Source organism: Azolla caroliniana, unplaced genomic scaffold (assembly GCF_043228905.1).
Source record: "Azolla caroliniana isolate FFs.n. ecotype wild unplaced genomic scaffold, voAzoCaro1.0.p SCAF_14, whole genome shotgun sequence".
Taxonomy (NCBI): domain Eukaryota; kingdom Viridiplantae; phylum Streptophyta; class Polypodiopsida; order Salviniales; family Salviniaceae; genus Azolla; species Azolla caroliniana.
In genome coordinates this window covers 5,086,726-5,111,427 of record NW_028230449.1, presented here as the reverse complement: position 1 = coordinate 5,111,427, position 24,702 = coordinate 5,086,726, and the positions used below count along the sequence as shown (strand labels likewise).

Sequence of the window (24,702 nt, the reverse complement as noted above, 5' to 3'; positions counted from 1 at the left end):
ACAACATAAAACTGTTTGCCCTAAGTCATATTTATACATATATGACTTTCGGGCTATTTACAAATATAGCCTCAAGGGCTCTTAGCAAACATATTCACAAATATGTCCCCGCATCCGAATCTCTCTCCGGGTACATTCGTCATCCGGCTCCGTAACCGGGGTCTTCAGCATCCGGCTCCGTAACCGGGGTCTTCAGCATCCGGATCCGTAACCGGGTACTCGTCATCCGGCTTTATGCCGGGTACTCTTCATCATCCGGTTCCGTAACCGCAACCGGGCTTGCCGTCATTCATCTCCGGACATCCCATCCGGAGGGACCGTAATCCCAACAAACTCCCCCTTCACTTCGGCATGGGATGTCTCTCCAATCCGATCCTCTTCCGGCATGCTTCCAGCTTGTCGGGTGTGAGCACCTTGGTCAGCATATCCGACCCGTTCTCGTCCGTGTGGACCTTCGTCAGCACGAACTCCTTGTCTTCTATCCTTTCCCGGATCCAGTGATATCTTCGCTGGATGTGCTTCGTCCGGGAGTGATAGGCCGCGTTCTTTGCAAGATGGATGGCACTCTGACTGTCGCAGTAGAGTCGGTACTCCTCCTGCTGGATACCGAGCTCTCTAATGAAGTCCTTCATCCATATTATTTCCTTGCCGGCTTCAACAGCTGCCATGTACTCCGCCTCCGTGGTTGACAACGCAACCGTCTTCTGCAGCCTCGACTGCCACGAAACGGCTCCCCCTGCATAGGTCATCACATACCCTGATGTGGACCGGCTGGTATCTGCATCAGCCGACATATCCGAATCGGTAAAGCCGTCGAGTTCGGGCTTACCGGAGCCGAATCGGAGGCACACGTTTGCCGTGCCCTTCAGGTATCGTAGTATCCACTTGACCGCGTTCCAATGCTCTTTGCCGGGATTGCTCATGTACCGGCTCACCACTCCGACTGCATATCCTATGTCCGGTCTCGTACACACCATGGCATACATCAAGCTCCCGACGGCTGAGGCATACGGCACTTTCATCATATCCTCCTTTTCAGCCTTTGTCTTGGGACTTTGCTTGTTGGACAACTTGCAGTTTGCCGGAAGGGTCGATCCGACCGGTCTTGCTTCCGACATGTTGAACCGTTTAAGCACCTTTGTCACGTACTTCTCCTGTGACAGCCACAACTGCTTCTTGCTCCGGTCCCGGATGATGTGCATCCCTAGTATTTGTCTCGCCGGACCCAAGTCCTTCATTGAGAAGGTTCGATGAAGAGCCTTCTTCAGCATCCGTATCTTGACCTGGTCCCGTCCGACGATCAACATGTCGTCCACGTACAGGAGGAGTATTAGAAAGTCTCCTCCTTCGAATTTCTTCACAAACACGCAGTGGTCAGACTGCGTTTTGAGGTACCCCTCGTCGGTCATGAAGGAGTCGAACTTCCGGTACCATTGCCGGGGAGCCTGCTTCAGTCCGTAAAGGCTCTTCTTCAACCGGCATACCAGGTGCTCCTTCCCTTTCTTCTCGAATCCTTCCGGTTGCTGCATGTAGATCTCTTCTTCGAGGTCACCGTGAAGGAATGCCGTCTTCACGTCCATCTGTTCTACCTCGAGGTCCATGCTTGCCGCTATGCTCAGCACCGTCCGGATGGAGGTCATCTTCACTACCGGGGCAAATATCTCGTCGAAGTCGACGCCCTTCTTCTGCTGGAACCCCTTCACTACGATCCTAGCTTTATATCTCGGGGGGTTTCCGGCATCTCCCGGTTTCAGCTTGAACACCCACTTGTTTCGAAGTGCCCGCTTTCCTTTCGGCAACTCCACAAGTTCATATGTGTGGTTCTCATGCAGGGAATCCATCTCGTCCTGCATGGCGCTTAACCACCTGCGGCTCTGGGTGTCATGCTTTGCTTCTTCAAAGCTCTCCGGCTCCCCCTCGTCGGTTAGCAGCACGTGCTCTGGTTCCGGAAATCTCCGGGGGGCCCTTCTCTCTCTTAGAGGGTATCTCCGTTCGGGAGCTTCGGTAACCGGTTCTTCCGATTCTTCTTCTTCATCCGAATCCATTTCGGGATTGGGGCCGGTTCCGGTATCATTTTCATCTTCTTCTTCGGCCGGTTCTGTTTCTTCACCGTCTTCGGCCGGATCCTCGAGTGCTAACCGGTCCCTTGCCGGTCGGGACTGCTCCTCGTAGAGTTTATCCTCACCGGTCGACTTGGAGCTCTTCATCTTCTTCTCCGACTCCAAGTCGGCGAGTGTCTTGTCCTCCATGAAGATGATGTCTCGACTCCTGAATATCTTCTTGTCGACCGGGTCCCATACTCGGTAGCCGAACTCGTCGTTGCCGTAACCGAGGAATATGCATGGCCGGGTCTTTGGATCTAGCTTTCCTCTCCGGTCCTTTGCCACATGCACGTAAGCGAGACACCCGAACACCTTCAGATGCCGGTAGGACACTTCCTTACCGGTCCACACTTTCTGCGGCGTGTCTCCGTCCAAAGGTACTGAGGGTGATCTGTTTATCACGTATGTCGCCGTCGACATTGCCTCAGCCCAAAACCCCTTGGGTAATTTCGCATGCGCCAGCATACTCCGGACCCTCTCCATTATGGTCCGGTTCATCCTCTCGGCCAGCCCGTTCAGTTCCGGCGTCTTCGGCACAGTAAACTCGAGCCGGATTCCCTTCGAGCGACAGTACTCCTGGAACTGCCCCCGGTATTCCCCTCCGTTATCCGCTCGTATCGCTTTCAGCTTCTTGCCGGATTCTCTTTCCACTCTCGCGTGGAGTTCTTTGAAGACGAACAACACTTGGTCCTTTGTCTTCAACGGCGCCGTCCACAGCTTCCGGCTGTGATCATCAATGAAAGTCACGAAGTACTGGGCTCTGCCATGTGACTTCGTTTCTACCTGACACACATCAGTGTGCACCAACTCCAATGGTGCGCTACGTCTCGTCGGTGGCCTTGAGTGGAAGGAGGTCCGGTTTTGCTTACCGGCCAGACAGTCGGTGCACTTCTCCAGGTGCACATGCTTCACCGGAATAAGGTTGTCTTCTGCAAGCCTCTTCATCCCCTTCTCACTCATGTGGCACAGTCTCTTGTGCCACAGCTCACCGGCAGTGTCGGCTGCCACATTCAGCTCTTCCGGATATAACCGGGCATTCATCAGGTACAGTGTGTTGTCTTTCCGGGCCCGAGCCATTATTAGGCTCCCTTTGCTGAACTTCATGACACCGTTCCGGATGCTACCCGTGTAGCCTTCATCATCTAGCCTCCCGGCCGAGATCAGGTTCAATCGGACCTCCGGAACGTGTCGCACATCCTTCAACAGCATCTTGCATCCGGTTGATGTTAACAGCCACACGTCTCCTATGCCGGCAATCCGGCATGTACCTTCATTTCCCATCCGGACAAAGCCGTGCTCACCGGCTGTGTAGGATGAGAAGTATTTCTTCTCCGGGGTCAAGTGGAACGACGCTCCGGAATCGACCACCCAGGTCATCTCTACACCGGCAAGGTTCAGCTCCCTCTCTTCGGTAATGAGCATTATCTCTTCTTCACTTGCCGCGAGTGCCGTCGTTCCTTTCCGGTCCTGCCCTCGCCGATCCGAACCTCTCCGGTCCGTGGCTCCCCGGTATGCACCGTTTCTCTCCGGTGACTTCTTCGAATCGGTGTCGTCGGCTCCGTTGTCCTTTCGGTAATGCCGACAATTCTTCCGGAAGTGCCCCGGCTTCCCACAGTGGAAACATGTTGGCCTTCCTCTTGACTGCGACCGGGTCCCCGACTTCTCCCGTCTTTGCGGACTCCGGTTCCATTGTCTTCCCCGTTCCGATTCGGTAAGCAGCGCCTTCGAGTCGGAGACCGGTTCTTTATCTCTCCGACGCGCTTCTTCGTTCAAAATACTTGTCTTTACCGTTTGTAGGGACAAGTTATCTTCGGTGCAGGAGGTGCTGAGAGTCACCACCAAGTTCTCCCAGCTGTCCGGCAAAGTACACATCAGGATGATGGCTTGCATTGCATCCTCCAACGGGAACTTGATCGCCGCAAGCTGGTTCACGAATCCCATGAACGTGCTCACGTGTTCCACCATACTCTCGCCGTCCCGGTACTTGAGGTTCACTATCTTTCTCATCAGGGAGGTCCGGTTCAACGCATTCTTCCTCTCGTAGAGGCCCGACAGCTTCCTCCACATCTCATATGCGTTGGTGTCGTTCGCCACGTGTTGTAGAACGCTCACGTCGACGTATTGCCGAATGGTTGCAACGGCTTTCCGGTTCAGAAGCCTCCACTCCGACTCAAGTACCCCCTTCGGTATTTCCGACCTGTCAATCGGTTCGTACAGGTCCCGAACAATCAGAAGATCTTCCATCTTGATCTTCCAGTCGGCGTAGTTCTGCGCATTCAGCACCATCATGCCCGGAGGCCCACTACCGCCGCCTTCCATTTTCTGTGTTACCGTCGCTCTAATACCACTTGTTGCAAACCAACTCTCGGCCACAACTGAGGAATAGGATAAACTCCAGAAAACAAGAAAATACAAAGTTCACGAAGACTATAGAGAGAAGAGTACACAGAGTGTTTTACGTGGAAAACCCTAAATGGGAAAAACCACGGGAGTCCTCTAACTCCAACTATCACTATCGACAGGGATGTACAATGGTGAAGCTACAAGGCAACAACCTTGAGCTCACTGTCTTCGCCACAGGCGGCGGTAATACACAGAGGCGTCGACCTCTTCGTCTCTCTCTCTCTCTCTCTCTCTCTCTTGGCTGCTCTCACTTCTCATAAAAGTGAGCAACAACATAAAACTGTTTGCCCTAAGTCATATTTATACATATATGACTTTCGGGCTATTTACAAATATAGCCTCAAGGGCTCTTAGCAAACATATTCACAAATATGTCCCCGCATCCGAATCTCTCTCCGGGTACATTCGTCATCCGGCTCCGTAACCGGGGTCTTCAGCATCCGGCTCCGTAACCGGGGTCTTCAGCATCCGGATCCGTAACCGGGTACTCGTCATCCGGCTTTATGCCGGGTACTCTTCATCATCCGGTTCCGTAACCGCAACCGGGCTTGCCGTCATTCATCTCCGGACATCCCATCCGGAGGGACCGTAATCCCAACACATTGGAACCACGGGTCACACCCACATCAAAACCCTTCGACCCCCCACTTCTTTTCGAGAGGCTTGGGTGGAAATAAAAGTAGGATTAGTGTAAAGTCACTTCCTTTATCAAGTATACCACGTATTGTACACTACTAGAACACTTTTAGCTTAAGTTCTATGTTTACTTTATTTTATTTTAGTTATGATGACTGGATAAATACTCATTTTGTTGTAAACCAATTGTCTCATGGGCCAAATTTGGCCTTAGAAGACATTAACATATCTTTCTTTCTCTCTTTCCTACTCTCTCTCTCTCTCTTCCTCATGCTCAACCCCCTTGGGAAGGGGGTGGAGCCGTTCTTGGCTCCACCCCCACTCATCAACATTGGGCCTTCCGGCCATTGAGCTTCGGCAAACCGAACACAACTTGTTTCATTTGCAACTCTTGAAGCCTTTCATAGTAGACGTGGCCGATCTGCTTATGCCACAAGTCGACATCCGAATCGACCTTTTTGCCCTTGGCAAACATTGCAGTGCCGACGTCGTTTGTGTTGAGAATGAACATCCTCCCTTCTCGGTGCACTTGCGTGATGATCTGGTCTTCTTCTTCGATGAACCATCTGAGCTGTGTGAACCAGACCTGCATTCCTTGGTGAACAATATGTCTGATCAACACCAAGTTCTTCGTGATTCTCGGAACATGCAAGATGTTCATTAGTTTCCCCTTCTGTTCGACATGGTATTAGATAGATAGATAGATAGATAGATAGATAGATAGATTGATTGATTGATAGATAAATTATATTATCATCTTCGGAGGTCAAATATGACCTATGAGACCAAAAATATTACATTTCACGTGATATTTGTGAAAGTGAGTAGTGACTCTCGATGTTCAAGAACTTTATCAATGAATGTTGCAATCGAGAGTGCACATTGTGGTTGTGAGAGGAATTCATGCAAGGATTGGGCTCCATCGAAGAGATGTGGAAAGCATGGTCGAATATTAACAAAGGTAGAGCATTGTATCAAAGTGTGATACTCAGACTCGCGAACTTGTTTAGGGCAAAGTGTACATAGCCGACCACTCTCATCACTTGTGCCCCAAAACCCTATCTCACATCGCAATGCATGTGAGCTAAGTCGCATGCAAGCAATGGTTCAAATGATAGATAACGATATGGGCTCTAATATGTATCGATGTGTACGATTTCCCCATTCTGCAAAGAATATGGTTTTGTAGTTAGGTGCAACCATAGAACATAATATTCGTGTTCGTGCAAGCATTCCAACGTTTGGAAACGAACACGTTTGAAATGGGAAAAATACATGCTCCTTTATTTTTCTTTTTCTTTTTCATTTATTATCATTACAATTTAGCTCACCCTAGTGGTAAGGAGTCACGCTATTCTTGTCTATGTCTTGGGTTCAATTCCCAATTTTCTCATTTGTCTCTCTCATTAGTACCATGTCATAGCAAAATTTTATGTTAGTGTTATAATAATTTTTTTCTTTTATTTATTATTATTATAAGTTACAACTAAGCACAACCTAGTGGTAAGTTGTTGTGTTACTATTACTCGTGTCTTGGGTTCAATTCCCAACTTTCTCATATCCTCTTATTAGTGTCATGTTCCTTTTTCTTCTTTTTCTTTCTTTCTTTGTTATTAGAAATTAGCTCACCTGAGTGGTAAGTTGTTATGCTACTACTGCCTATGTCATGGCAAAATTTTATGTTAGTGTCATGTTCCTTTTTCTTTCTTTCTTTCTTTCTTTGTTATTAGAAATTAGGTCACCCTAGTGGTAAGTTGTTATGCTAATACTGCCTATGTCATGTTTTCTTCAAATTCTCAAATATACGTTTTATGAGTTTTTGAACGTTTGATTATAATTTATAATGACATATTTTGATTCAATCTCTATAGTTCATACTCATTCTTTTGTAAAGTTCTAAACTGAGGATGATAGAGATGTCTTGATTCGCATCCCAAAAGTATGCATGTGATACAATGCAAATATTGCAACCATACTTATGTTGGTGGTTCACAATGGATTAGTGTCCACTTATTAGGATTGAGAGTGAATCAATTTATAATATAGACCCTAGTCAATCCAATCCAACTTTGAGATGATTTACCATACACGTTTGATTGAATAATTCTCAAATGCGAATGCACGTATGATACGTATGGTTCATTCTATGGGTGCAACATGTGTAGTATAATGTGTGAAGTGTGAGCCTCCACATTTGTCCCATGTTAGAGCGTGAGGCTTGAGAATCCTCTGCTACCGGCAAGCGTTCAACACAGAAAAACCCGAATATTCGGAAAAGAACAGAGAAGAAGAAAATGGATAGAGGAATGGGTGGTTCTCTTCCGACAGAGAAGTTGGACAGACACAACGACGCATCTTGGGAGTACAAGATGCACCACTACCTACTTAGGCAGGGTTACTAGAGTTAAATCCACGGAGAAAATGAAGTAGCACTAGAACTGGCACACAAGGATTTTTCGATATGGGAGCAAGGAGCAAGTAGAGTTTTTTACTGCCTTGCATCCTGTGTGCACGACAAGGTGTTGGGCTACATTCGGGGTGTGAAGATGCTGAAGGAGGCCTAGGAAAATCTGAAGAAGATTTTCGCCACAAGTACCACAACCCGGAAATTGCAGCTCCGTCAAGAGCTCAACAATATCCGATAGAGGGATATGACAGTGACAGACTAAACCTCCAAAATCAAGGAAATCTGTGATGCCTTGGGGTCCATCAATGTGATGGAGGACGAGGACGGAATGGTACAGATTTGCCTCGGTGGTCTAGCTCAAAGGTACGGGCCGATCCGGACGGGTATCTGCACAAGGGAGAAGCCACCATCGTTTTTCGACCTGTAGTCAAATGCTTATGGTCGAAGAGAACCACGCCGGTGTGTCAAGGAGCACACAATCAGACATCCAGATGTTGTACATGGAGGTGGATCGTCCATGTGGTCGTGGAGGACAAGGTGGATTGGCACACAATGGTGGCAGCTAACAAGAGCAGAAAATCAGTTGGGAATTCGGTTCCTCCAAATGGAATCCGGAAGAGAAACAAACGAGCTGAAGGAAAGAATCGGACTGGATGGATCCGGAAGATATCCGGAAACTGGATCAGATGGATTCGGTTTGGTATCTGGCTAAGCATATTAGTATATGTATATGTTCCAATGTGACTGTTGAGGTCACATTTGTAAATAACCCTAAAGTTATATGAGTATAAATATAACTAGGGCAATACTGTTAGTGTGTTGAGTTGTTATTCTAGTTGTTGGTATCATTATCATTGTATAAAGAGAGAGGGAGGGAGACGAAGAGAGAGAGAGAGAGATACAAATTTTTTTCTGTTGTAACCGCCAGCTAGCGAAGATAGAGCTTAAGGTCGTTGCCTCATCCTGTTCGGAGTTTGTGAACTCTGGTGGTTTTCCACGTAAACATATTGTGTCATTTAATTATGTGGAAGTGCATTAATCTTTATTTTTTTTATTGAGTGATTGAGACTCGGTAGAGGCCGAGCGCTATTTCGTACAAATTGGTATCAGAACAAACAACAAAGGAAAGAAAATGGAAGATTCTTTCGGCGGCATGTTCAAGCTCACCGGCTCCAACTACCCACTGTGGAAGTCGAAGATGAGAGACATGTTGGTGGTTAAAGATCTCTAGCTGCTGGTACAGTTTGGAGACAAAAGACTAGACAATATTGATGTCGTGACCTGGGAGGTGATGCATATGAAGACGACGACATACATAAGATGCTTCATCGAGATGAGTCTGTACAACAACTTCAATGAAGAAAGTAAGGCTCATGTGCTCTAGGTGAAAATCAATACCATATTGGAGAGTAAAAATGTTGTGGATCAGGTCTCAGTATTCTAGAAGTTAATGAGACTCTGACACCAAGATGACGCAAGTATAACAGAGCACATGAATGCCTTCCAAGGGCTTATAAACCAAAATACCTCGTTGGAAGTACCTCTAACTGACGAGGTACTCGTGCTGTTGCTGCTCGGTTCCCTCCTAGATAGTTGGGAGACGCTAGTTGTAACTTTGGGCAACGCCAAGCCGGAAGGGAAACACTATCCCTAGCAAGGGTAAAATGGAGCTTGGTAGATGAAGAAGCTCGCCAGAAGGACCGGGAATCTGGAAACAATCCGAAGGCTTTGGTTACGGATGAAGACAATAACCGAGGAAGAGGCCGGAATCAGACAATCAGGGACGAGCTCCAAGTCAAGAGGGTGGCCTAGGTGCTTCTACTGTGGGAAGCTGAGACACTTCCAAAAGAATTGCTGACACTTTTGGAAGGAAAAAGGAACCGACAATCCCGACTCAAAGAAGGGTCTGAACCGGAGGAGTTCTGATCTGAAAGTAACATCAGTAATTGCGACAAGTGAAGAAGAATTGCTTCTCATCACCAAGGAAAATGAGTTGCACTTTTTGAGTGACGAGACAACATGGGTGGTCAACTCCGAGTCTCACCATTGAAGACGAAGAACCAGGTATCATCCGTCTTCAAGGAATTCCACATGATCGTGGAAAGGGAAACCAACCGGAAGATGAAGGTGGTTGGGGCACACTATGGAGGCGAATACCGGGGACAGTTCGAGGAGTATTGTCGGTCAAAGGGAATCTGGCTCGAATTCACCATGCCGAAGACCCCGAATTCACCGTTCCTTGAATATGACGATGATGAGTTCGGGTATTGAGTGTGGGACTTGGACGACAAGAAGGTTTTCTGAAGTCGAGACATAGTCTTCATGGACGACATGACCATTGTCAATTGGGAGTCGGAGAAGAAGATAGTGGACTTCGGGTCGACCGACAAAAATTGGTTGGAAGATGCTAGGACACATCCGGTCGGATGTTGGATGTCAACGGAAGACCATGATGAACTGGCCGGATTGGGACAAAGAACCAAATCGACCGAAGAAGAAGAATCGGACACCAGAACCAGACAAGACCCCGAATCAGATTCGGGTGAAGAATAGACAGAGGAGCCGGTTGTCAAAAACCAAGGACCTAGATACCCTCTAACAGAGAGGACCCCTCGGAGATTTCCAGATGTATGTTTTATTGACCGACGAGGGGGAGCTGCAAAGCTTCGAAAAAGCAAATAAAGACACCCACAACCACAAGTGGGTAAGTGACATGCATGATGAGATGGACTCCTTGCATGAGAAACACACATATGAATTGACGGAGCTTTCGAACAGAAAGAGAGCACTCCAAAACAAGTGGGTGTAGAAGCGGAAACCGGGAGACGCCGGAAATTCACCGAGGTACAGAGCCCACATTGTGGTGAAGGGCTTCCAACATAAGAAAGGAGTGGATTTCGATGAGATCTTGTCCCTAGTAGTCAAGATGACATCCATTAGGACAATGTTGAGCATAGTGGCAAGCATGCACCTTGAGGTAGTGCAAAGCATGGACCCCGAGGTAGTGCAACTAGACGTCAAGACGACGTTCCTACATGGCGACCTCGAAGAAGGGATGTACATGCAGTAGCCGGAGGGATTCGTCAACAAAAAGGAAGGAGAACCTAGTATGCCAGTTGAAGAAGAGCTTATACGGACTATGGCAAGCTCCTCGGTAATGGTACCGGAAGTTCGACTTCTTCATGACCGACCAAGGATATCACAAGAAGCAGGCCGACCACTACGTGTTCGTGAAGAAATTCGACGAAGGAAACTTCCTGATACTTCTGTTGTATGTGGATGACATGCTAATCGTCGGACCGGACCAAATCAAAATCGGGAATCTAAAGAAGGCTTTGAACTGGACCTTCTCAATGAAAGATCTGGGTCTGGCAAGACAAATATTGGGAATGCACATAGTCCAGGACTGGACTAAGAAGCTGTTGTGGTTGTCACAAGAGAAGTATGTGACAAAGGTGCTTCAAAGGTTCAACATGTCGGATGCCAAGCCGGTCAGGTCGACACTCCCGACAAATTGCAAACTGTCTGGAAAAACAAAGTCTGAAGACAAAGGCAGAGAAAGCGGAGATAAAAAAGGTATCATATGCCCCTATAGTTGGAAGCTTGATGTACGCAATGTTGTGTACACGAACGGATATTGGATACGCAGTCAGAGTGGTCAACCGGTTCATGAGCAATCCGGGAAGAGAAGACTAGGCCGTCGTCAAGTGGATAGTCCAGTACTTGAAAGACACCTCAAGCATGTGCCTCTGGTTTGGCTCGGGTAAACCCCTATTGGAAGGGAACATGTCAGCTGATGTAGATACCAACCGTATCACATCCGGATACATGATGACCTATGTAGGGGGAACGGTATCATGGCAGTCAAGACTGCAGAAATCGGTGGGATTGTCTACAACGGAAGCGGAATACATGGCGGTTATAGAAGCCGACAAGTAATCTAGATGAAGGACTTCATTGGAGAGTTAGGGATTCGACAGGAGGAATATCGACTCTACTATAACAGTCAAAGTGCCATCCACCTTGCAAAGAATAAGGCCTACCAGTCCCGGACCAAGCACATCCAGAGAAGATATCACTAGCTCCAGAGAAGGTAGAAGATAAATAATTTTTGCTGATGAAGATCCATACAGAGGAAAACGGGTCAGATATGTTGACCAAGGTGTTGTCAACTAAGAAGCTGGATGTGTGCCAGAAACGGATCAGATTGACAATACATCCCATGCTAGAGTGAAGGGGGAGTTTGTTGGGAATTCGGTCCCTCTAGAGGAGAACCGGACGAGCCGAAGGAAGGAATCAGACCAAATGGATCCGGTTTGGTATCCGGCCAGACATATTAGTATATGTATATGTTCCAATGTGACTGTTGAGGTCACATTTGTAAATAACGTTATATAACTATAAATATAACTAGGGCAATACTGTTGGTGTGTTAATTTGTTATTCTAGTTGTTGGTATCATTATCATTGTATAGAGAGAGAGGTAAAGAGAGAGAGAGAGAGAGAGAGAGATACATAAAGCTTTTCTGTTGTAACTGTTGACTAGCGAAGACAGAGCTCGAGGTTGTTGCCTCTGAGTCTCACTTTGTAGTACCTCTACCCTATAATCGACCTGTTCGGAGTCTGCGAACTCTTGTGGTTTTGCCTCTTGAGGTTTTCCATGTAAATATACTGTGTTGTCTCATTTTGTGGAAGTGCATTAATCTTTATTTCTATTCTATTTTTTTATTGAGAGATTGAGACTTGGTAGAGGCCGAGTACTATTTTGTACATAATCGACATGCCAACAACAGTTTTGGACCCTCCACAAGTAGGGCGAGGCATGGCAGTGCTGGAAATCGGCAAGGGAAGGCTGAAATGGGGAATGCTGGTATTGTCGCCAGAAAGGACACCGATCTGGCTCTTGGCTTATTCAGCCGATCCGGATCATGTTTAGCTTCTATGCTCAACACTCCCCCTGAAGCTCAACTTGAGGTCGGATCGTGGTGTTAGTGTCTGCTGGTCCTTCCCTCTGGCTCCTCCTGACGTCTTCCAGCCTTGCTTGTGCTCCTCAACCTGTCTGGTTCCACGCACCTCAATCTTCTCGATTGTCTTGTCTACTCATAAGGCCTATCACAACTCCTTCACTGTTGGGTGAAAGCATGGGAATGAGAACAATTAGTTGTGTCCTTGACATAATGAATTAGCTATGCAAAAATATGCATGTAATTTACATATTTTGGCAATTTTAGGGATTATTTGAATGTGGTCTCAAATAAAGACTAGTTAAAATGTGGACCATAAATGGTAATATTTCCATCCCCATAATAAATGATATGTATCTTTACAATTTTCCATTTTAGCTACATGTTAGCTATAATAGTGTTTCCATTCACATGATTTCACCCTGCTATGACTTCGGCACTTCTGGACCCGTCAGTTGCTCCATGTCGATGTCGATTTCCACTACCTTCTCATCCATTTGGCCTTCAGTTGATTCGGCTCCTCCAAATCAAACAACTCTTTTGAATCAGATGCATTTGATTCGTTCCAGCTCTGGTCTGAATTGGTTGTCTCCAATTCGTCCTCATCTTCCAGGCCCTTTACCACATTAAACCATGTCCGGGTCTAGGCATTCTTGTTCCGGTCGTCCTTGTCCTTCTTGACTCTGCCACTGTCGCTACTCGTTGGGGAATGGAAGTTGGTGTTGCTTCCATAGCTGGTAGGCTTCAAAAAATTTGGGCCTTCCAGCCATTGAATTTCGGCAGTTCCAATACAACCTATTTTGACTCAAGTCTACCTTGTGCTTCATCAAGAAGGTTGTCCCTTTTCCTTTCTTTCTGGTTCCAAATCCTTTTGATCCTTCGGCGTAGTGCGAGCTCTGTCGATTCCCTTGTCTGGCCTTGCCCATCCGGATTTATCTGAATCGGCGCGCTTCTTCTACCACTCGCTGATCCACCTCCGTGTACAACATCTGACTATCTGATTGAGTGGTCCTCTATCCATTCACATGGTTTTCTTCGACTATCAGCATCAATTGCAAGTCGAAGAAGGGTAGTGGCTTCTCTTGAGTGCAAATTACCATCTGCATAGGTTCGTACCTTTGCGCTAAACCACCGAGGTAGATCTGGACCGTCTCTTCCTCATCCACCGTCACATTGATGGACCCTAGGGCATCGTTGAGCTCCTTTATTTTGGTGGTATAGTCGATAACCGACATATCCCATTGTTAGATGTTGTTGAGCTCTTGTCGGGGCTACAACTTCCCAGTCGTGGTGATTGCGGAGAAAATCTTCTTTAGATTTTCCCAAGCTTCTTTCAGCGCTTTTGCATCCTTGATATAGCTGAGCATTTGACCTTGCACACAGGACACGAGCCAGTACAACAATATGCTCGCTCCTTGCTCCCATGCCCGGAAGTCCTTGTGTGCTGGCTCCGGCACTACTTTGTTTCCTCCTTCGACATAATTCCAGTAACCGTGCCCCAAAGGGTACTGGTGCATCTTGTAGAACCAAGATGCATTGTTGCTTCTGTCGAGCTTCTCTGACGGAAGCGAGCAAGCCATTCCTATGTCCATTTCCTTCTTCTATCTATTCTTTACCGGAAGTCAGGTTTTCGTCTATGTAGTGCTTTCTGTTGGCAGCAAAGGATTTTCAACCCTCACACTTTGATACCATGTGAAAGCTAATGTGCGGAAGCATAGATAAACCGGCTCAGCTTGAGAATACACAATACACGGGAGATACAGAGAGAGTAGAACGTAAACTCTCTTTCGAAAATTATAAACACATTGTACATACAATAAAAGGACTGACAGAAGTACTTACATGTACTTCAATGCTCGTACCAAGCGACTGACACTAACTCCTAAAAATATGCCTACGTACTAGGCTAGGATCATAGGCCTCTAATAGCCTACCGATTACACTCAAATCCAGACACCGATCCGACTCATGGCTTATTCAGCCGATCCGGATCATGTTGAATTTGTCCGCTTAACAATATATCAATTCTGGAGCGTCAAACCACATGAAGAACCACGAAAGAGTGGCTCTTATATTTGGAGAAACCTAAACAACAGGGGGGTAGTCGAAACCAGTGATGACACCTCACATCCCATCGAACATGTCTCCGAGGATCGAAACCTCGCTCTAATACCATTTGGAAGCTGAAACAGACACAACCGGCTCAGCCGGACATCAACAGAAAATAGAGAAAAACAATGGAGAGAAAACATAGTACCCAGGAAAGACAGAAAGAGCAGAAGACTAAAACTCAGATTCAAAATAATAACACTCTGTACATACTAATGTGCTCGGTAAGCATATTTATACAAGTACATAAAGGATGGCCAAAAGTACTGACAAGTACTTCAATGCTCATAATTGAACTGCTGACACTAACTCCTAGGAATATAACTGCATACTTGGCTAGAAGCTTAGGCCTCTAACGGCCTGCCGGTTCCCCGCGGATCCGGTTCTTCGATCCGGGTCCTATTGAGCTTGCTTCTCAATAGTTAGGCTATCTTTGTAAATAATATAAAGGGAAATTGCCCTAAGTCAGTTAGTGTGAAGGTTAATGTGCGGAAGCTTAGACAAACCGACTTAGCCGGATAACAACAGAAAACCAGAACTAGGTTTAATGGAAAGGTTAAATTACACATAGAGTACACGGGAGAGATAGAGAGAGCAGAACAACATAAAAACAATTTCAAAATAACACTTTGTACATATTTAATGTTTTCAGTCAACACTTTTATACAAGTCCTTAAAAGGACTCACAAAAGTACTAACATGTATTTCAATGCTCATATGAACGACTGACACTGACTCCTAAAAATATGCCTACGTACTAGGCTAGGATCGTAGGGCTCTAACAGCCTACCGGTTACAATCCGATCCGGCTCTTGGTTCCGGATATCGATCCGAATACCCATCCAGTTCTCCGTTTCGGATACTGCGCTTGTTTGCTCAACACTCCCCCCTCAAGCTCAACTTGAGGTCGGATCGTGGTCTCAGTGACTGCCGGTCCTTCCCTCTAGCTCCTCCTAGCGTCTGCCCACCTTGCTCCCGATCCGGCTCTTGGTTCCGGATATCGATCCGAATACCCATCCAGTTCTCCGTTTCGGATACTGCGCTTGTTTGCTCAACACTCCCCCCTCAAGCTCAACTTGAGGTCGGATCGTGGTCTCAGTGACTGCCGGTCCTTCCCTCTAGCTCCTCCTAGCGTCTGCCCACCTTGCTCGCGCTCCTCAACCCGTGAGTTCCTCCATGTCAATGTCAACTTCTAGTGCTTTCTCATCCGTTTGGCCTTTAGTTAATTCGGCTCCTCCAAATCGGGTGCGTCCAATTCGTTCCAACTCTTGTATGAATTGGCTGTCTCCAATTCGTCTTCAATCTTTAGGCCCTTTACAACATCAGACCATGTCTAGATCTTGGCCTTATTCTTCTGGTCGGCTCTGTCCTTCTTCACTCTACCACTGTCGCCACTTGTTCTAACTTGATCAGATGTGAGGACTTCTTTAGTCGACTCGGGCCCCTTCTTCTTCTTGTCTCCCCCTGTTTTGGTTTCCTTCTCTCCGACTGCTTGTCCGGTGTCATTACCTATTTTCTCAGTTTCTGTTCTGGTTCTAGTTCTACCCGTATCAATATCGGTTCTCCCCCACAAGCATCTCCGAAGCATCTCCGAAAAATGTTGCAGCTTGTTGGTACCAAGTGTCTTGGTGAAGATGTCGGCAACTTGCCGATCCGTCTGAACACACTGAAGTTTGAATTCACTGTTGAGGACCCGCTCGCGCAAAAACTGATAATGAACTTCTATGTGCTTCGTCCGAGCATGGAACACGAGGTTCTTGGCCAGCAGCATGCTACTCATGTTGTCATAGTAGATCGGGATATAAAAATCCATGTCGTAGTAGATCGTGCCAACTTCTATGTGCTCCGTTATACCGTGTAGATATAAAAATCCATGATCCTTAGTGCCGCTCACATACCTCAATAGTCTATGCACGCACTAAAGGGGCTCGACGGTCGGCCTCTGCATAAATTTCATGATCGGTCCGACCAGATAGCTGATGTCGGGTCGAGTAATTGTTAAGTAAATAAGGCTTTCGACAATTTTTCGGAACCATCTCTCGTTGCAAACCGGTCCGGAGTCAGGACGAAGCTTAAGGTTCTGATCCAAGGGTGTGGAGACTAGTCGGCAATACATAATGCCGAACTTGTACAACATATTCAACACATAGTATCGTTGTGAAAGCAATATGCCATCGGGGGTATGGTTCACTTCGATCCTGAGGAAGCAATGAAGGTCCCCCAATTCCTTCATTTCGAATGCCTCTAACAGTTGGGACTTCACTCAGCCGATTTTAGCGAGTCTGGGTTCAATGATGATTGGATCATCCACATATAACAAGAATCTGATACATACTAGACCTTTTGGGCCTCTCCAAATGAACAACAAGGACTTGGACTTGGAGGCCGTAAACCCCAACTTACGCAATCGGTTCGTGATTTTCGAATTCCAAGCATGGAGAACTTGATTTAGGCCGTAAAAAAACTTCTTGAGTCGGTAGACTGCCGACTTGTTCATCTCCGATTGAAAACCGGGGAGTTGGATCATGTAGACCTGTTCTCCAAGGTCACCTTGAAGAAACTAATTCTTCACGTCCATTTGGTGAAGATGCCACCCCCTCACCGCAACAACCGCTAGCACCACACAAACCGTTGTCATCTTTGCTTCCGAAGCAAAGGTCTCGTCATAGTCGATTCCGTAGGTCTGTGCATATCCTTTGGCAACTAATCGGGCCTTGTACCGGTTGACCGAACCGTCGGCGTAGTACTTTACCTTCTATACCCACTTGCAACCAATCGGTTTGCAATGTTGGGGAGGGTCAACCAGGTTCCATGTGTCGTTGATATCAAGTGCCTGCATTTCTTCCTCCATAGCAGCACGCCAATTTGCGTCCTTGGCCGCTTCTCCATAGCTCTTCGGCTCACGTACTACCGCCACGTTTTTCATGTACGCATAGTGATGCGCCATGTACTCACTATAGTCGTACCGTTTTACGGAGTTGTTTTGGCGAGTCCATTGGCGTAATTTCTCATTAGCCGATTTCAAGGCCCTCTTGGCCGACTCAGACTTCGTTCCCAAAGGTCCATCTTCGTTCTTTCCAGAGTCGGATTCATTCCGATCCGACTCATCTCTACCGGTGCCATATTCCGGCATCGTCTTCTTCCCCTTCTCTTTGCGTGTGAACCGTCTCCTCAGTTCCTTGCACAGGGACAACCCGGTTGAGTCTCCACTACTCACCGGCTCTTCATCTGACTGGTCGTTCCGACTTAGTCGCTTGTTCGCCCCGCTCAGCCGAAATGAGATCAGACTCTCATCTAGAGTACCGAACTCTTCTTCCTCTTCTGCTCGGATTGTTTCGGGCTCACTGGCCTCATCTTCCGGAATCGAGTGGTCGGAGTCGGGAGGCAGAGTCGGTAGAGAGTACCAGGATGCCGATTCGTCAAATTTGACATCGTGACTTACTCAGGTTCTCTTTGTCCGGGGGTTGGAGCACTTATACCCCTTTTGCTCATAAGAGTAGCCAACTTTGGGTCCACCTTTCTCCTCTTCTCATCTGGTACATGCAAAAAGGCTATGCTACCAAATACCACAAGGTGTCTTAAATTCGACTCCCGCCTGAAATACAACTCCTGTGCTAACACCTTCTCCCTGATCTGGTTTTGGATGTAGAAGGCTGTTCGGACCTCTATGTAGACAGTCGTCCAAACTGCTTCGGCCCAGTAGAACTTGGGCATGCTCTTCTCTTCTAGCATCACCCGTGCCGCCTCCACAATAGATTGGTGCTTCCTTTCGGCCACACCGTTTTGTTCTAGTGTGTATCTACAACTGAATTCTTTTCCGCCATTCGACCGCAAGCACTTGATCTTCCTCTCCGTTTCCTATTCGACTAAATTCTGTAAGTTCCGGAAACAATCGAAAACTTTGCTTTTCTTTTTTATTAGGGAGATCCATGTGTGTCGGCTATAGTCGTCGATGAAGGAGACAAAATATCGGTTCCCGCCAAGACTAACGTTCTATGTCAGTCCCCATATGTCTGAATGTATTAAGTTGAGCTTGTTACAGCTCCGGTTTCTTTTGGTGAGGAATGGAAGCCGGTGTTGCTTCCCAAATTGGCAGGCTTCACAATATGGGCCTTCCAACCACTGGATTTCAGCAGTCCAAACACGACTTGTTTCAACTGTAGGTTCTGAAGCCTTCGATAATTATTGTGGCTGATCCTCTTGTGACACAAGTCGATATACGACTCAAATTTCTATCCTTTTGCGAACAATGTGGTGCATGCATCGTTGGTGTCGAGGTTAGACATCCTCCCATCTTGACGCCCTTGCGTGATGATCCGGTCCTCTTCCTCAATGAAGTACCCGAGGTCCGTAAACCGCACCTGCATCCCCTCGTCGACGATCTGTCCAACCAACACTAGGTTCTTCGTGATTTTTGGAACATGTAAAACATTCATCAACTTTTCCTTTAGTCCGACATGACTCAAAGGGACTTCTCCGACATGCTCAATCGGATGAGGAGTGTCGTCTCCGATTTCGACAACACCCGGTTGCTCCGGCTTTTCCTAATATGAGAACCACTCTTCATGGCTCGTCATGTGGTTCGACGCACTAGAGTCAACATACCACACTTCCTCTGATTTGGAAGTGGTCTTCTTCAACGAGTTCACAATACTAGCCTTCTATATCGGTTTTCGATTGACGGTTCCTGGCACCGTCTTCACTCCCCCTGTCGGGAGGGTCCGAAACTGTTTTCAGCACTATCTTCGTGCCTCCGATTATGCTCTTCTTGGCCACCATTGTTGCGTACTGACCCACATTGTCTACTACGCCCATGGGGCTGATCCGCCTATGTGTACAACATCCATTTGTCCAGTTGAGTGGTCGTCGACCCACTCATGTGGTTTTCTTCCACCATTAGCATTGATTGCAAGTCAGGGGAGGACGATGGTTTCTCTCAAGTGCAAATCGTTGTTTGGATAGGCACATCTCTTCGCTAGACCACCGGGGCAAATTTTCACCATCTCGTTTGGATAGGCATGTTGATGAACTTGAGTGCGTCGCAGATCTCCTTTATCTTGGTGGTATATTATGTAACTGACATGTCTCTCCGCAAGCTGTTGTTGAGCTCTTGTTGGAGCTTCAACCTCTGGGTTGTGGTACTGGTAGTGAAAATCTTTTTGAGATTTTCCCTGGCCTCCTTCGACAACTTTGCGTCTCTGATGTAGTCGAGCATCTGATCTTGCACACAGGACACGGGGTAGTACAACACTCTGCTTGCTCCTTGTTCCCACGCCGAGAAGTCCTTGTGTGTCGGCTACGACGCTACTTCACTCACTCCTTCGACATAACTCCATTAACCATGCCGCAACAAGTACTGGTGCATCTTGTATGACCAAGATACATAGTTGTTCCTATCGAGCTTCTCAGTCAAAAGTGAGCTCGCCATCTCTATAGATCCCTCAAGCTAAAACATTTTTTTAGAGATACAACTTCACTTCCTCTCAACCCCGTCAAACTACCTAACCCTAGTTGGATGCCACCAATAGAATATCCACCCCTAGTGTCCATCATAGAAAAACACAACAATAGAATCCCATACCACCTCTCTAGAGCCTTAAAATGCCTCCAAAACAATAAACACATTATCATCCTCCCAACTGATAAAAATATGGGAGTATGTGTCCTAGATAAAGACACATACTACACCAAACCCATAGAACACCTCTCAAATTCTACCACCCCTAGGAAGAGTTACTATACTGCCTCAATAACATAATAACAAAACACTTACGCACATTTTCGCTAACTGAAACCAATTTCTTCCTCCACAAACCCAAAAAGGAATATCAAGTATCCAACCTCTAGTTCCTCCCTAAATTACACAAAACACCTATGGGTTTTCGACCCATTTGTTCATATAATAACTCCTTATTTGAACAAACATCAAAGTGGTTACACCACCAACTTCTACAAATCCTCCTTCACCAACCACAATATCTAAAAGACTCCCACACATTAATCCAATCACTAGAAAACTTAGACCCACCATCTAATAGTTTCTTATTCACGTTGTCATGAAGTTGTTGCTTCACAATGTCAAAACAATGTCAAAAATCTATAGAAGTACATTTCTCATCTGGAGCTTATGATGAGGAGCATGTAGGCATTTTCAATTCGTGAATCGAAGTTCAAAACCCCAAGATACAAGCTTCAGAAGGACTAATGCAACTCGGGACACAAATGTAATTATGTAAAAAGGGGGATTCGAAATTAAATAAGGGCCATTTTTGTAATTTCTCAAATGTACAACTACAAAATCGAATTTGTAGAATTTATAAATAAATAATAATAACAATAACCACCTACATGAGGCGGTCTGTCAACCGCCTCAAGTGGGTGGTAGGGTGGTTGACCACCCTATAAAAGCCACTCCCATGGTGGCTAAAGAGAAAGGGTAGAGCGGGAAAAAGGAAGAGGAGAAGGAGGGAGAGGAGGGAGGGAGGGAGGGAGGGAGGGAGGAAGCTCGCAAGAAGAAGAGATGTAGAGGTCGCTCATGAAGCTAGGGGCCTGATGAACAGAAGAGAAATAGTAAAGAAAAGAGAGATGAAACAAGAAAATTGAGAAGTTGAACTGGTGTATCTTAAATGGCTCCTTGCAAACAAACATTTGTGAGATTGATTCCTCTCAGAACAACGATTTTTTAGTAAACAAATTTTGTAATATAAATTTGGTATATATAAATAAGGAGAAAGAGACTTAAATGAATGGAAATGAAATAAGTTGAAGTTGTCTATCTCATAATTCTTTTTCTCAAATAGAGGTCATGAGTTCAAGTCTTGCTAAGAAACTTTTGGCAAATAAATATTGTAAGTGGTGTTTTACAAATAAAGTTCTTTTCGTGACAACGTCGCATCAATCTTGCTTTCTCAGCTTCTTGTCATTGCACCATCCACACGATCATCCCCAGTAGTTGCAACACATAACCACAATCTTTACGACATAAATTTGGTGAACCCGATGTGAAGTGTCGATGACAAGGAGAGTTTCGGAGCTAAAGTTTTCCAAAGAGGTTCGAAAATCAAAGAAAATGGCGGAAAATCAAAGAAAATGGCAAATAAGGGCTTCAATGAAGATATGGCAAGTTTCATGATGACGATGATGAGTCATATGTTGCAAGAGCAAAGTGTGATGAATCGGATGGAAAGTGAGTTAACACTCGCCGTATAAACGATCATTGAGAGGATAAGCAAAGTTAATGGTGAGGACGTCACTCGGTTCCTCGAGGTCTATGATATACAAGATGGCCAGTAGAGGGGCAACCAGAGTACAAATAGTGTAACATATTAACCGGTGTGCACACTTGATGTCCGAGCAAGGGTAACGGAATTATCGGAGAAATTTCGTGAAGATTGGCCGGGTTTCTTCAAGCATTTCTTGATGAATATATGGTAGAAGATCGGACCCGAATGTCAAAGAAAAGCTTTCCCGAATGGACCAAGAAAGGGGGTAAAGGACTCTCAGTCTCAAAGTTGTTGAGGGAGTTCGGGAAAAGATATAATGAGCTCTCAGTAAAAGACCAAGAACTATTACAGTCAGAAAAGGTGGATTTATTTGTCCAAGCTGTAGATCAATATTTTAGAAAAGATATCACTATCCTTCTAGAAGACCGGACAAGCACAACTGGTTTGGTGTCCGATTGGGCGGAGGTACCCGAGGCTTGTCGAGTACTACGAAGGAGAGCACTATGGATGGAGGATGGCTATGACAACAGAATAAAGACAACAACCAAAGAACATCCAAAACAAGAATCAAGAACCCGAACGGATGTTTGCAAGGGAAAGGAGCCAGAGTCCGCGATCGATGATCTGATAATGGGAATGCAAGATTTACACCTCAAGTTCATAAAGCTTGAGAAGGGTGGAAGCTCAAGTGTAAGACAAAATCCCAATGAAGGGGAAAAGGGAGAATTCGTTCGCTGATGCATATGGTGCGATAGCACAGAGCACCAAAAAAGGGATTGCTAGAGCCATAAGGAAACATTAGAAAGAAACACTATCTTCTATCAAAATGGGAGAACCCACTCGTCGGAGACCCAACAACCCCTAAAAACCAACTTTGGAAAAGGTGGGATGAAGAAAATGATGGAGGACAAAGAGTCAAAGAATGTTCAGGCAATGTACTTTTCGACTACCTCCGGATTGAAGGTCAATGATCCCCATATTGGATCAGGATTCTGGGGAAAAGTGATAAAGTCTGCTACAAACAAAAGAGTCCAACCACAGGACTTATGAAAGGAAGCATTAGAAAGAGCCATAAGGAAGCATTAGAAAGAAACACTATCTTCTATCAAAATGGGAGAATCCACTCGTCGAAGACCCAACAACCCCTAAAAACCAACTTCGACAAAGGTGGGATGAAGAAAATGATGGAGGACAAAGAGTCGAAGAATGTTCAAGCAATGTACTTTTCGACTACCTCCGGATTGAAGGTCGATGATCCCCATATTGGATCAGGATTCTGGGGAAAAGTGATAAAGTCTGTTACTGACAAAAGAGTCCCAACCATAGGACTTACGAAAGGCCGGCGACAAAATTAGGAATAGTACTAGGTGGGATGACCCAGTAGATTCATTCACAACAATCACAAAGATAGTAGGGGTGAATGCCCACGAAGTGACAATCGAAGAAAAGAGAAGGAGAACTGAAGAAGTGGGACCTTCAAGAAAACCTAAGACCCGAGAGCAAAAGAAATGGGAAACGGAACGAGCTGCTGTGGAGGCAATGAAAGAAGACGAGGGTAATCAGAAGGTCACCTTGTCATTCAAACTCGCCTCTGACATAGAAACATCCACCAACCTAAAGCATGTGCTCAAATTTAGGATTCTCGATAATAAAGTCGAGTTAACACTACGAGAAGTACCAGGGATCGCGAAGAAGGAATTTCATGAAGCGATCATCGATGTGATCCGGAGAAAAAGACAAGTGGTTGAAGAAATGGGTGGTGTAAATGACGTCATGATATAGGAGGAAGATGAAGATATGGAGACTGCATTGTTAGCCTGGGTACGGAGTGCTGACATACAGTGTAATCATGGAGAGGAAAGAAGCCATTACACCCGCATGCACTAGGCTCGGGCGACAACTGACGCTCCAGTCAGAATTGGTGATCAAATGGAACCGTGCGTGGCACTCATCGACCACGGCTCCGAGATTAACATCATATGATCTGATTTCTACAATCGCGGGAGATGGCCAATAGAGAGAAACCACGGGTGGAAGGTGAGAGCAGCAACCGAGGTCGTGGAGGATTTATGTGGCGCATGCCCAAATATTAAAGTTACAATTGGGGATGTGTTAGTAGATCAAAACTTCTTCATCCAGGAGAAGTCATTTTATCCGGTAATCCTGAGGCAACCGTACATCACAATAGTACGAATGGAGACTAAAGTGCTTGATAACAGAGCGGCATTTGCTAGGATTCAAAGCAAGGATGGGAAGAGGTCGGTATAGTTCCTTACTATTCGACCAAATCATGAAAGGAATAAGGAGTATCTTCGGGATCATCCACTATGAGATGTGGGGGATTTCGTACAAGATTTCTAGAGTGGACCCTTACAAAAAGGGGTTGTGATGGCCTCAGGGAGGTAAGAAGCCCCATTCATAGCATTGAAGATAAATGTAAATTATATGTTGCATCAGTAGATGGCGCAACTATAATAGAAGATTTCAAAGGAAATAAATTCCTAAAAATAGAAAAAGAAAAATTAGTGAATATATTTGAAGAATATTGTTTTAAAGATACAGTAGGAGAGTTAGAGTCTCTAGTGACGGAAGATCATGAAGTTGAAGTTATGGTAAACTCCATTGAGATGTTCAAAACCATCAAGGAGTATCTTCAAAATGAAGAAGCTCGAATAAACACAAAGTACAAAACAGTGGAGAAGAAGGTCCGGGCAGCAGCAACACCGCTTCTAGAAGACAGTGAAAAGATAATGAAGGAGGTGTCAACCGAGCCAATTCTTCAGGATCCAAAGAGAATTGGGCACAAATTCACAAAAGAAATGATTAAACAACTAAGAATTGGAGGGGGGACTTCCTAA

At 45.9% G+C, this 24,702-nt stretch overlaps 1 pseudogene; it reads left to right on the top strand.

Annotated features, from left to right (window-relative positions):
- The window catches only part of LOC147855341 (uncharacterized), a 32,427-nt pseudogene extending 7,725 nt beyond the window's left edge, over positions 1–24,702 (top strand).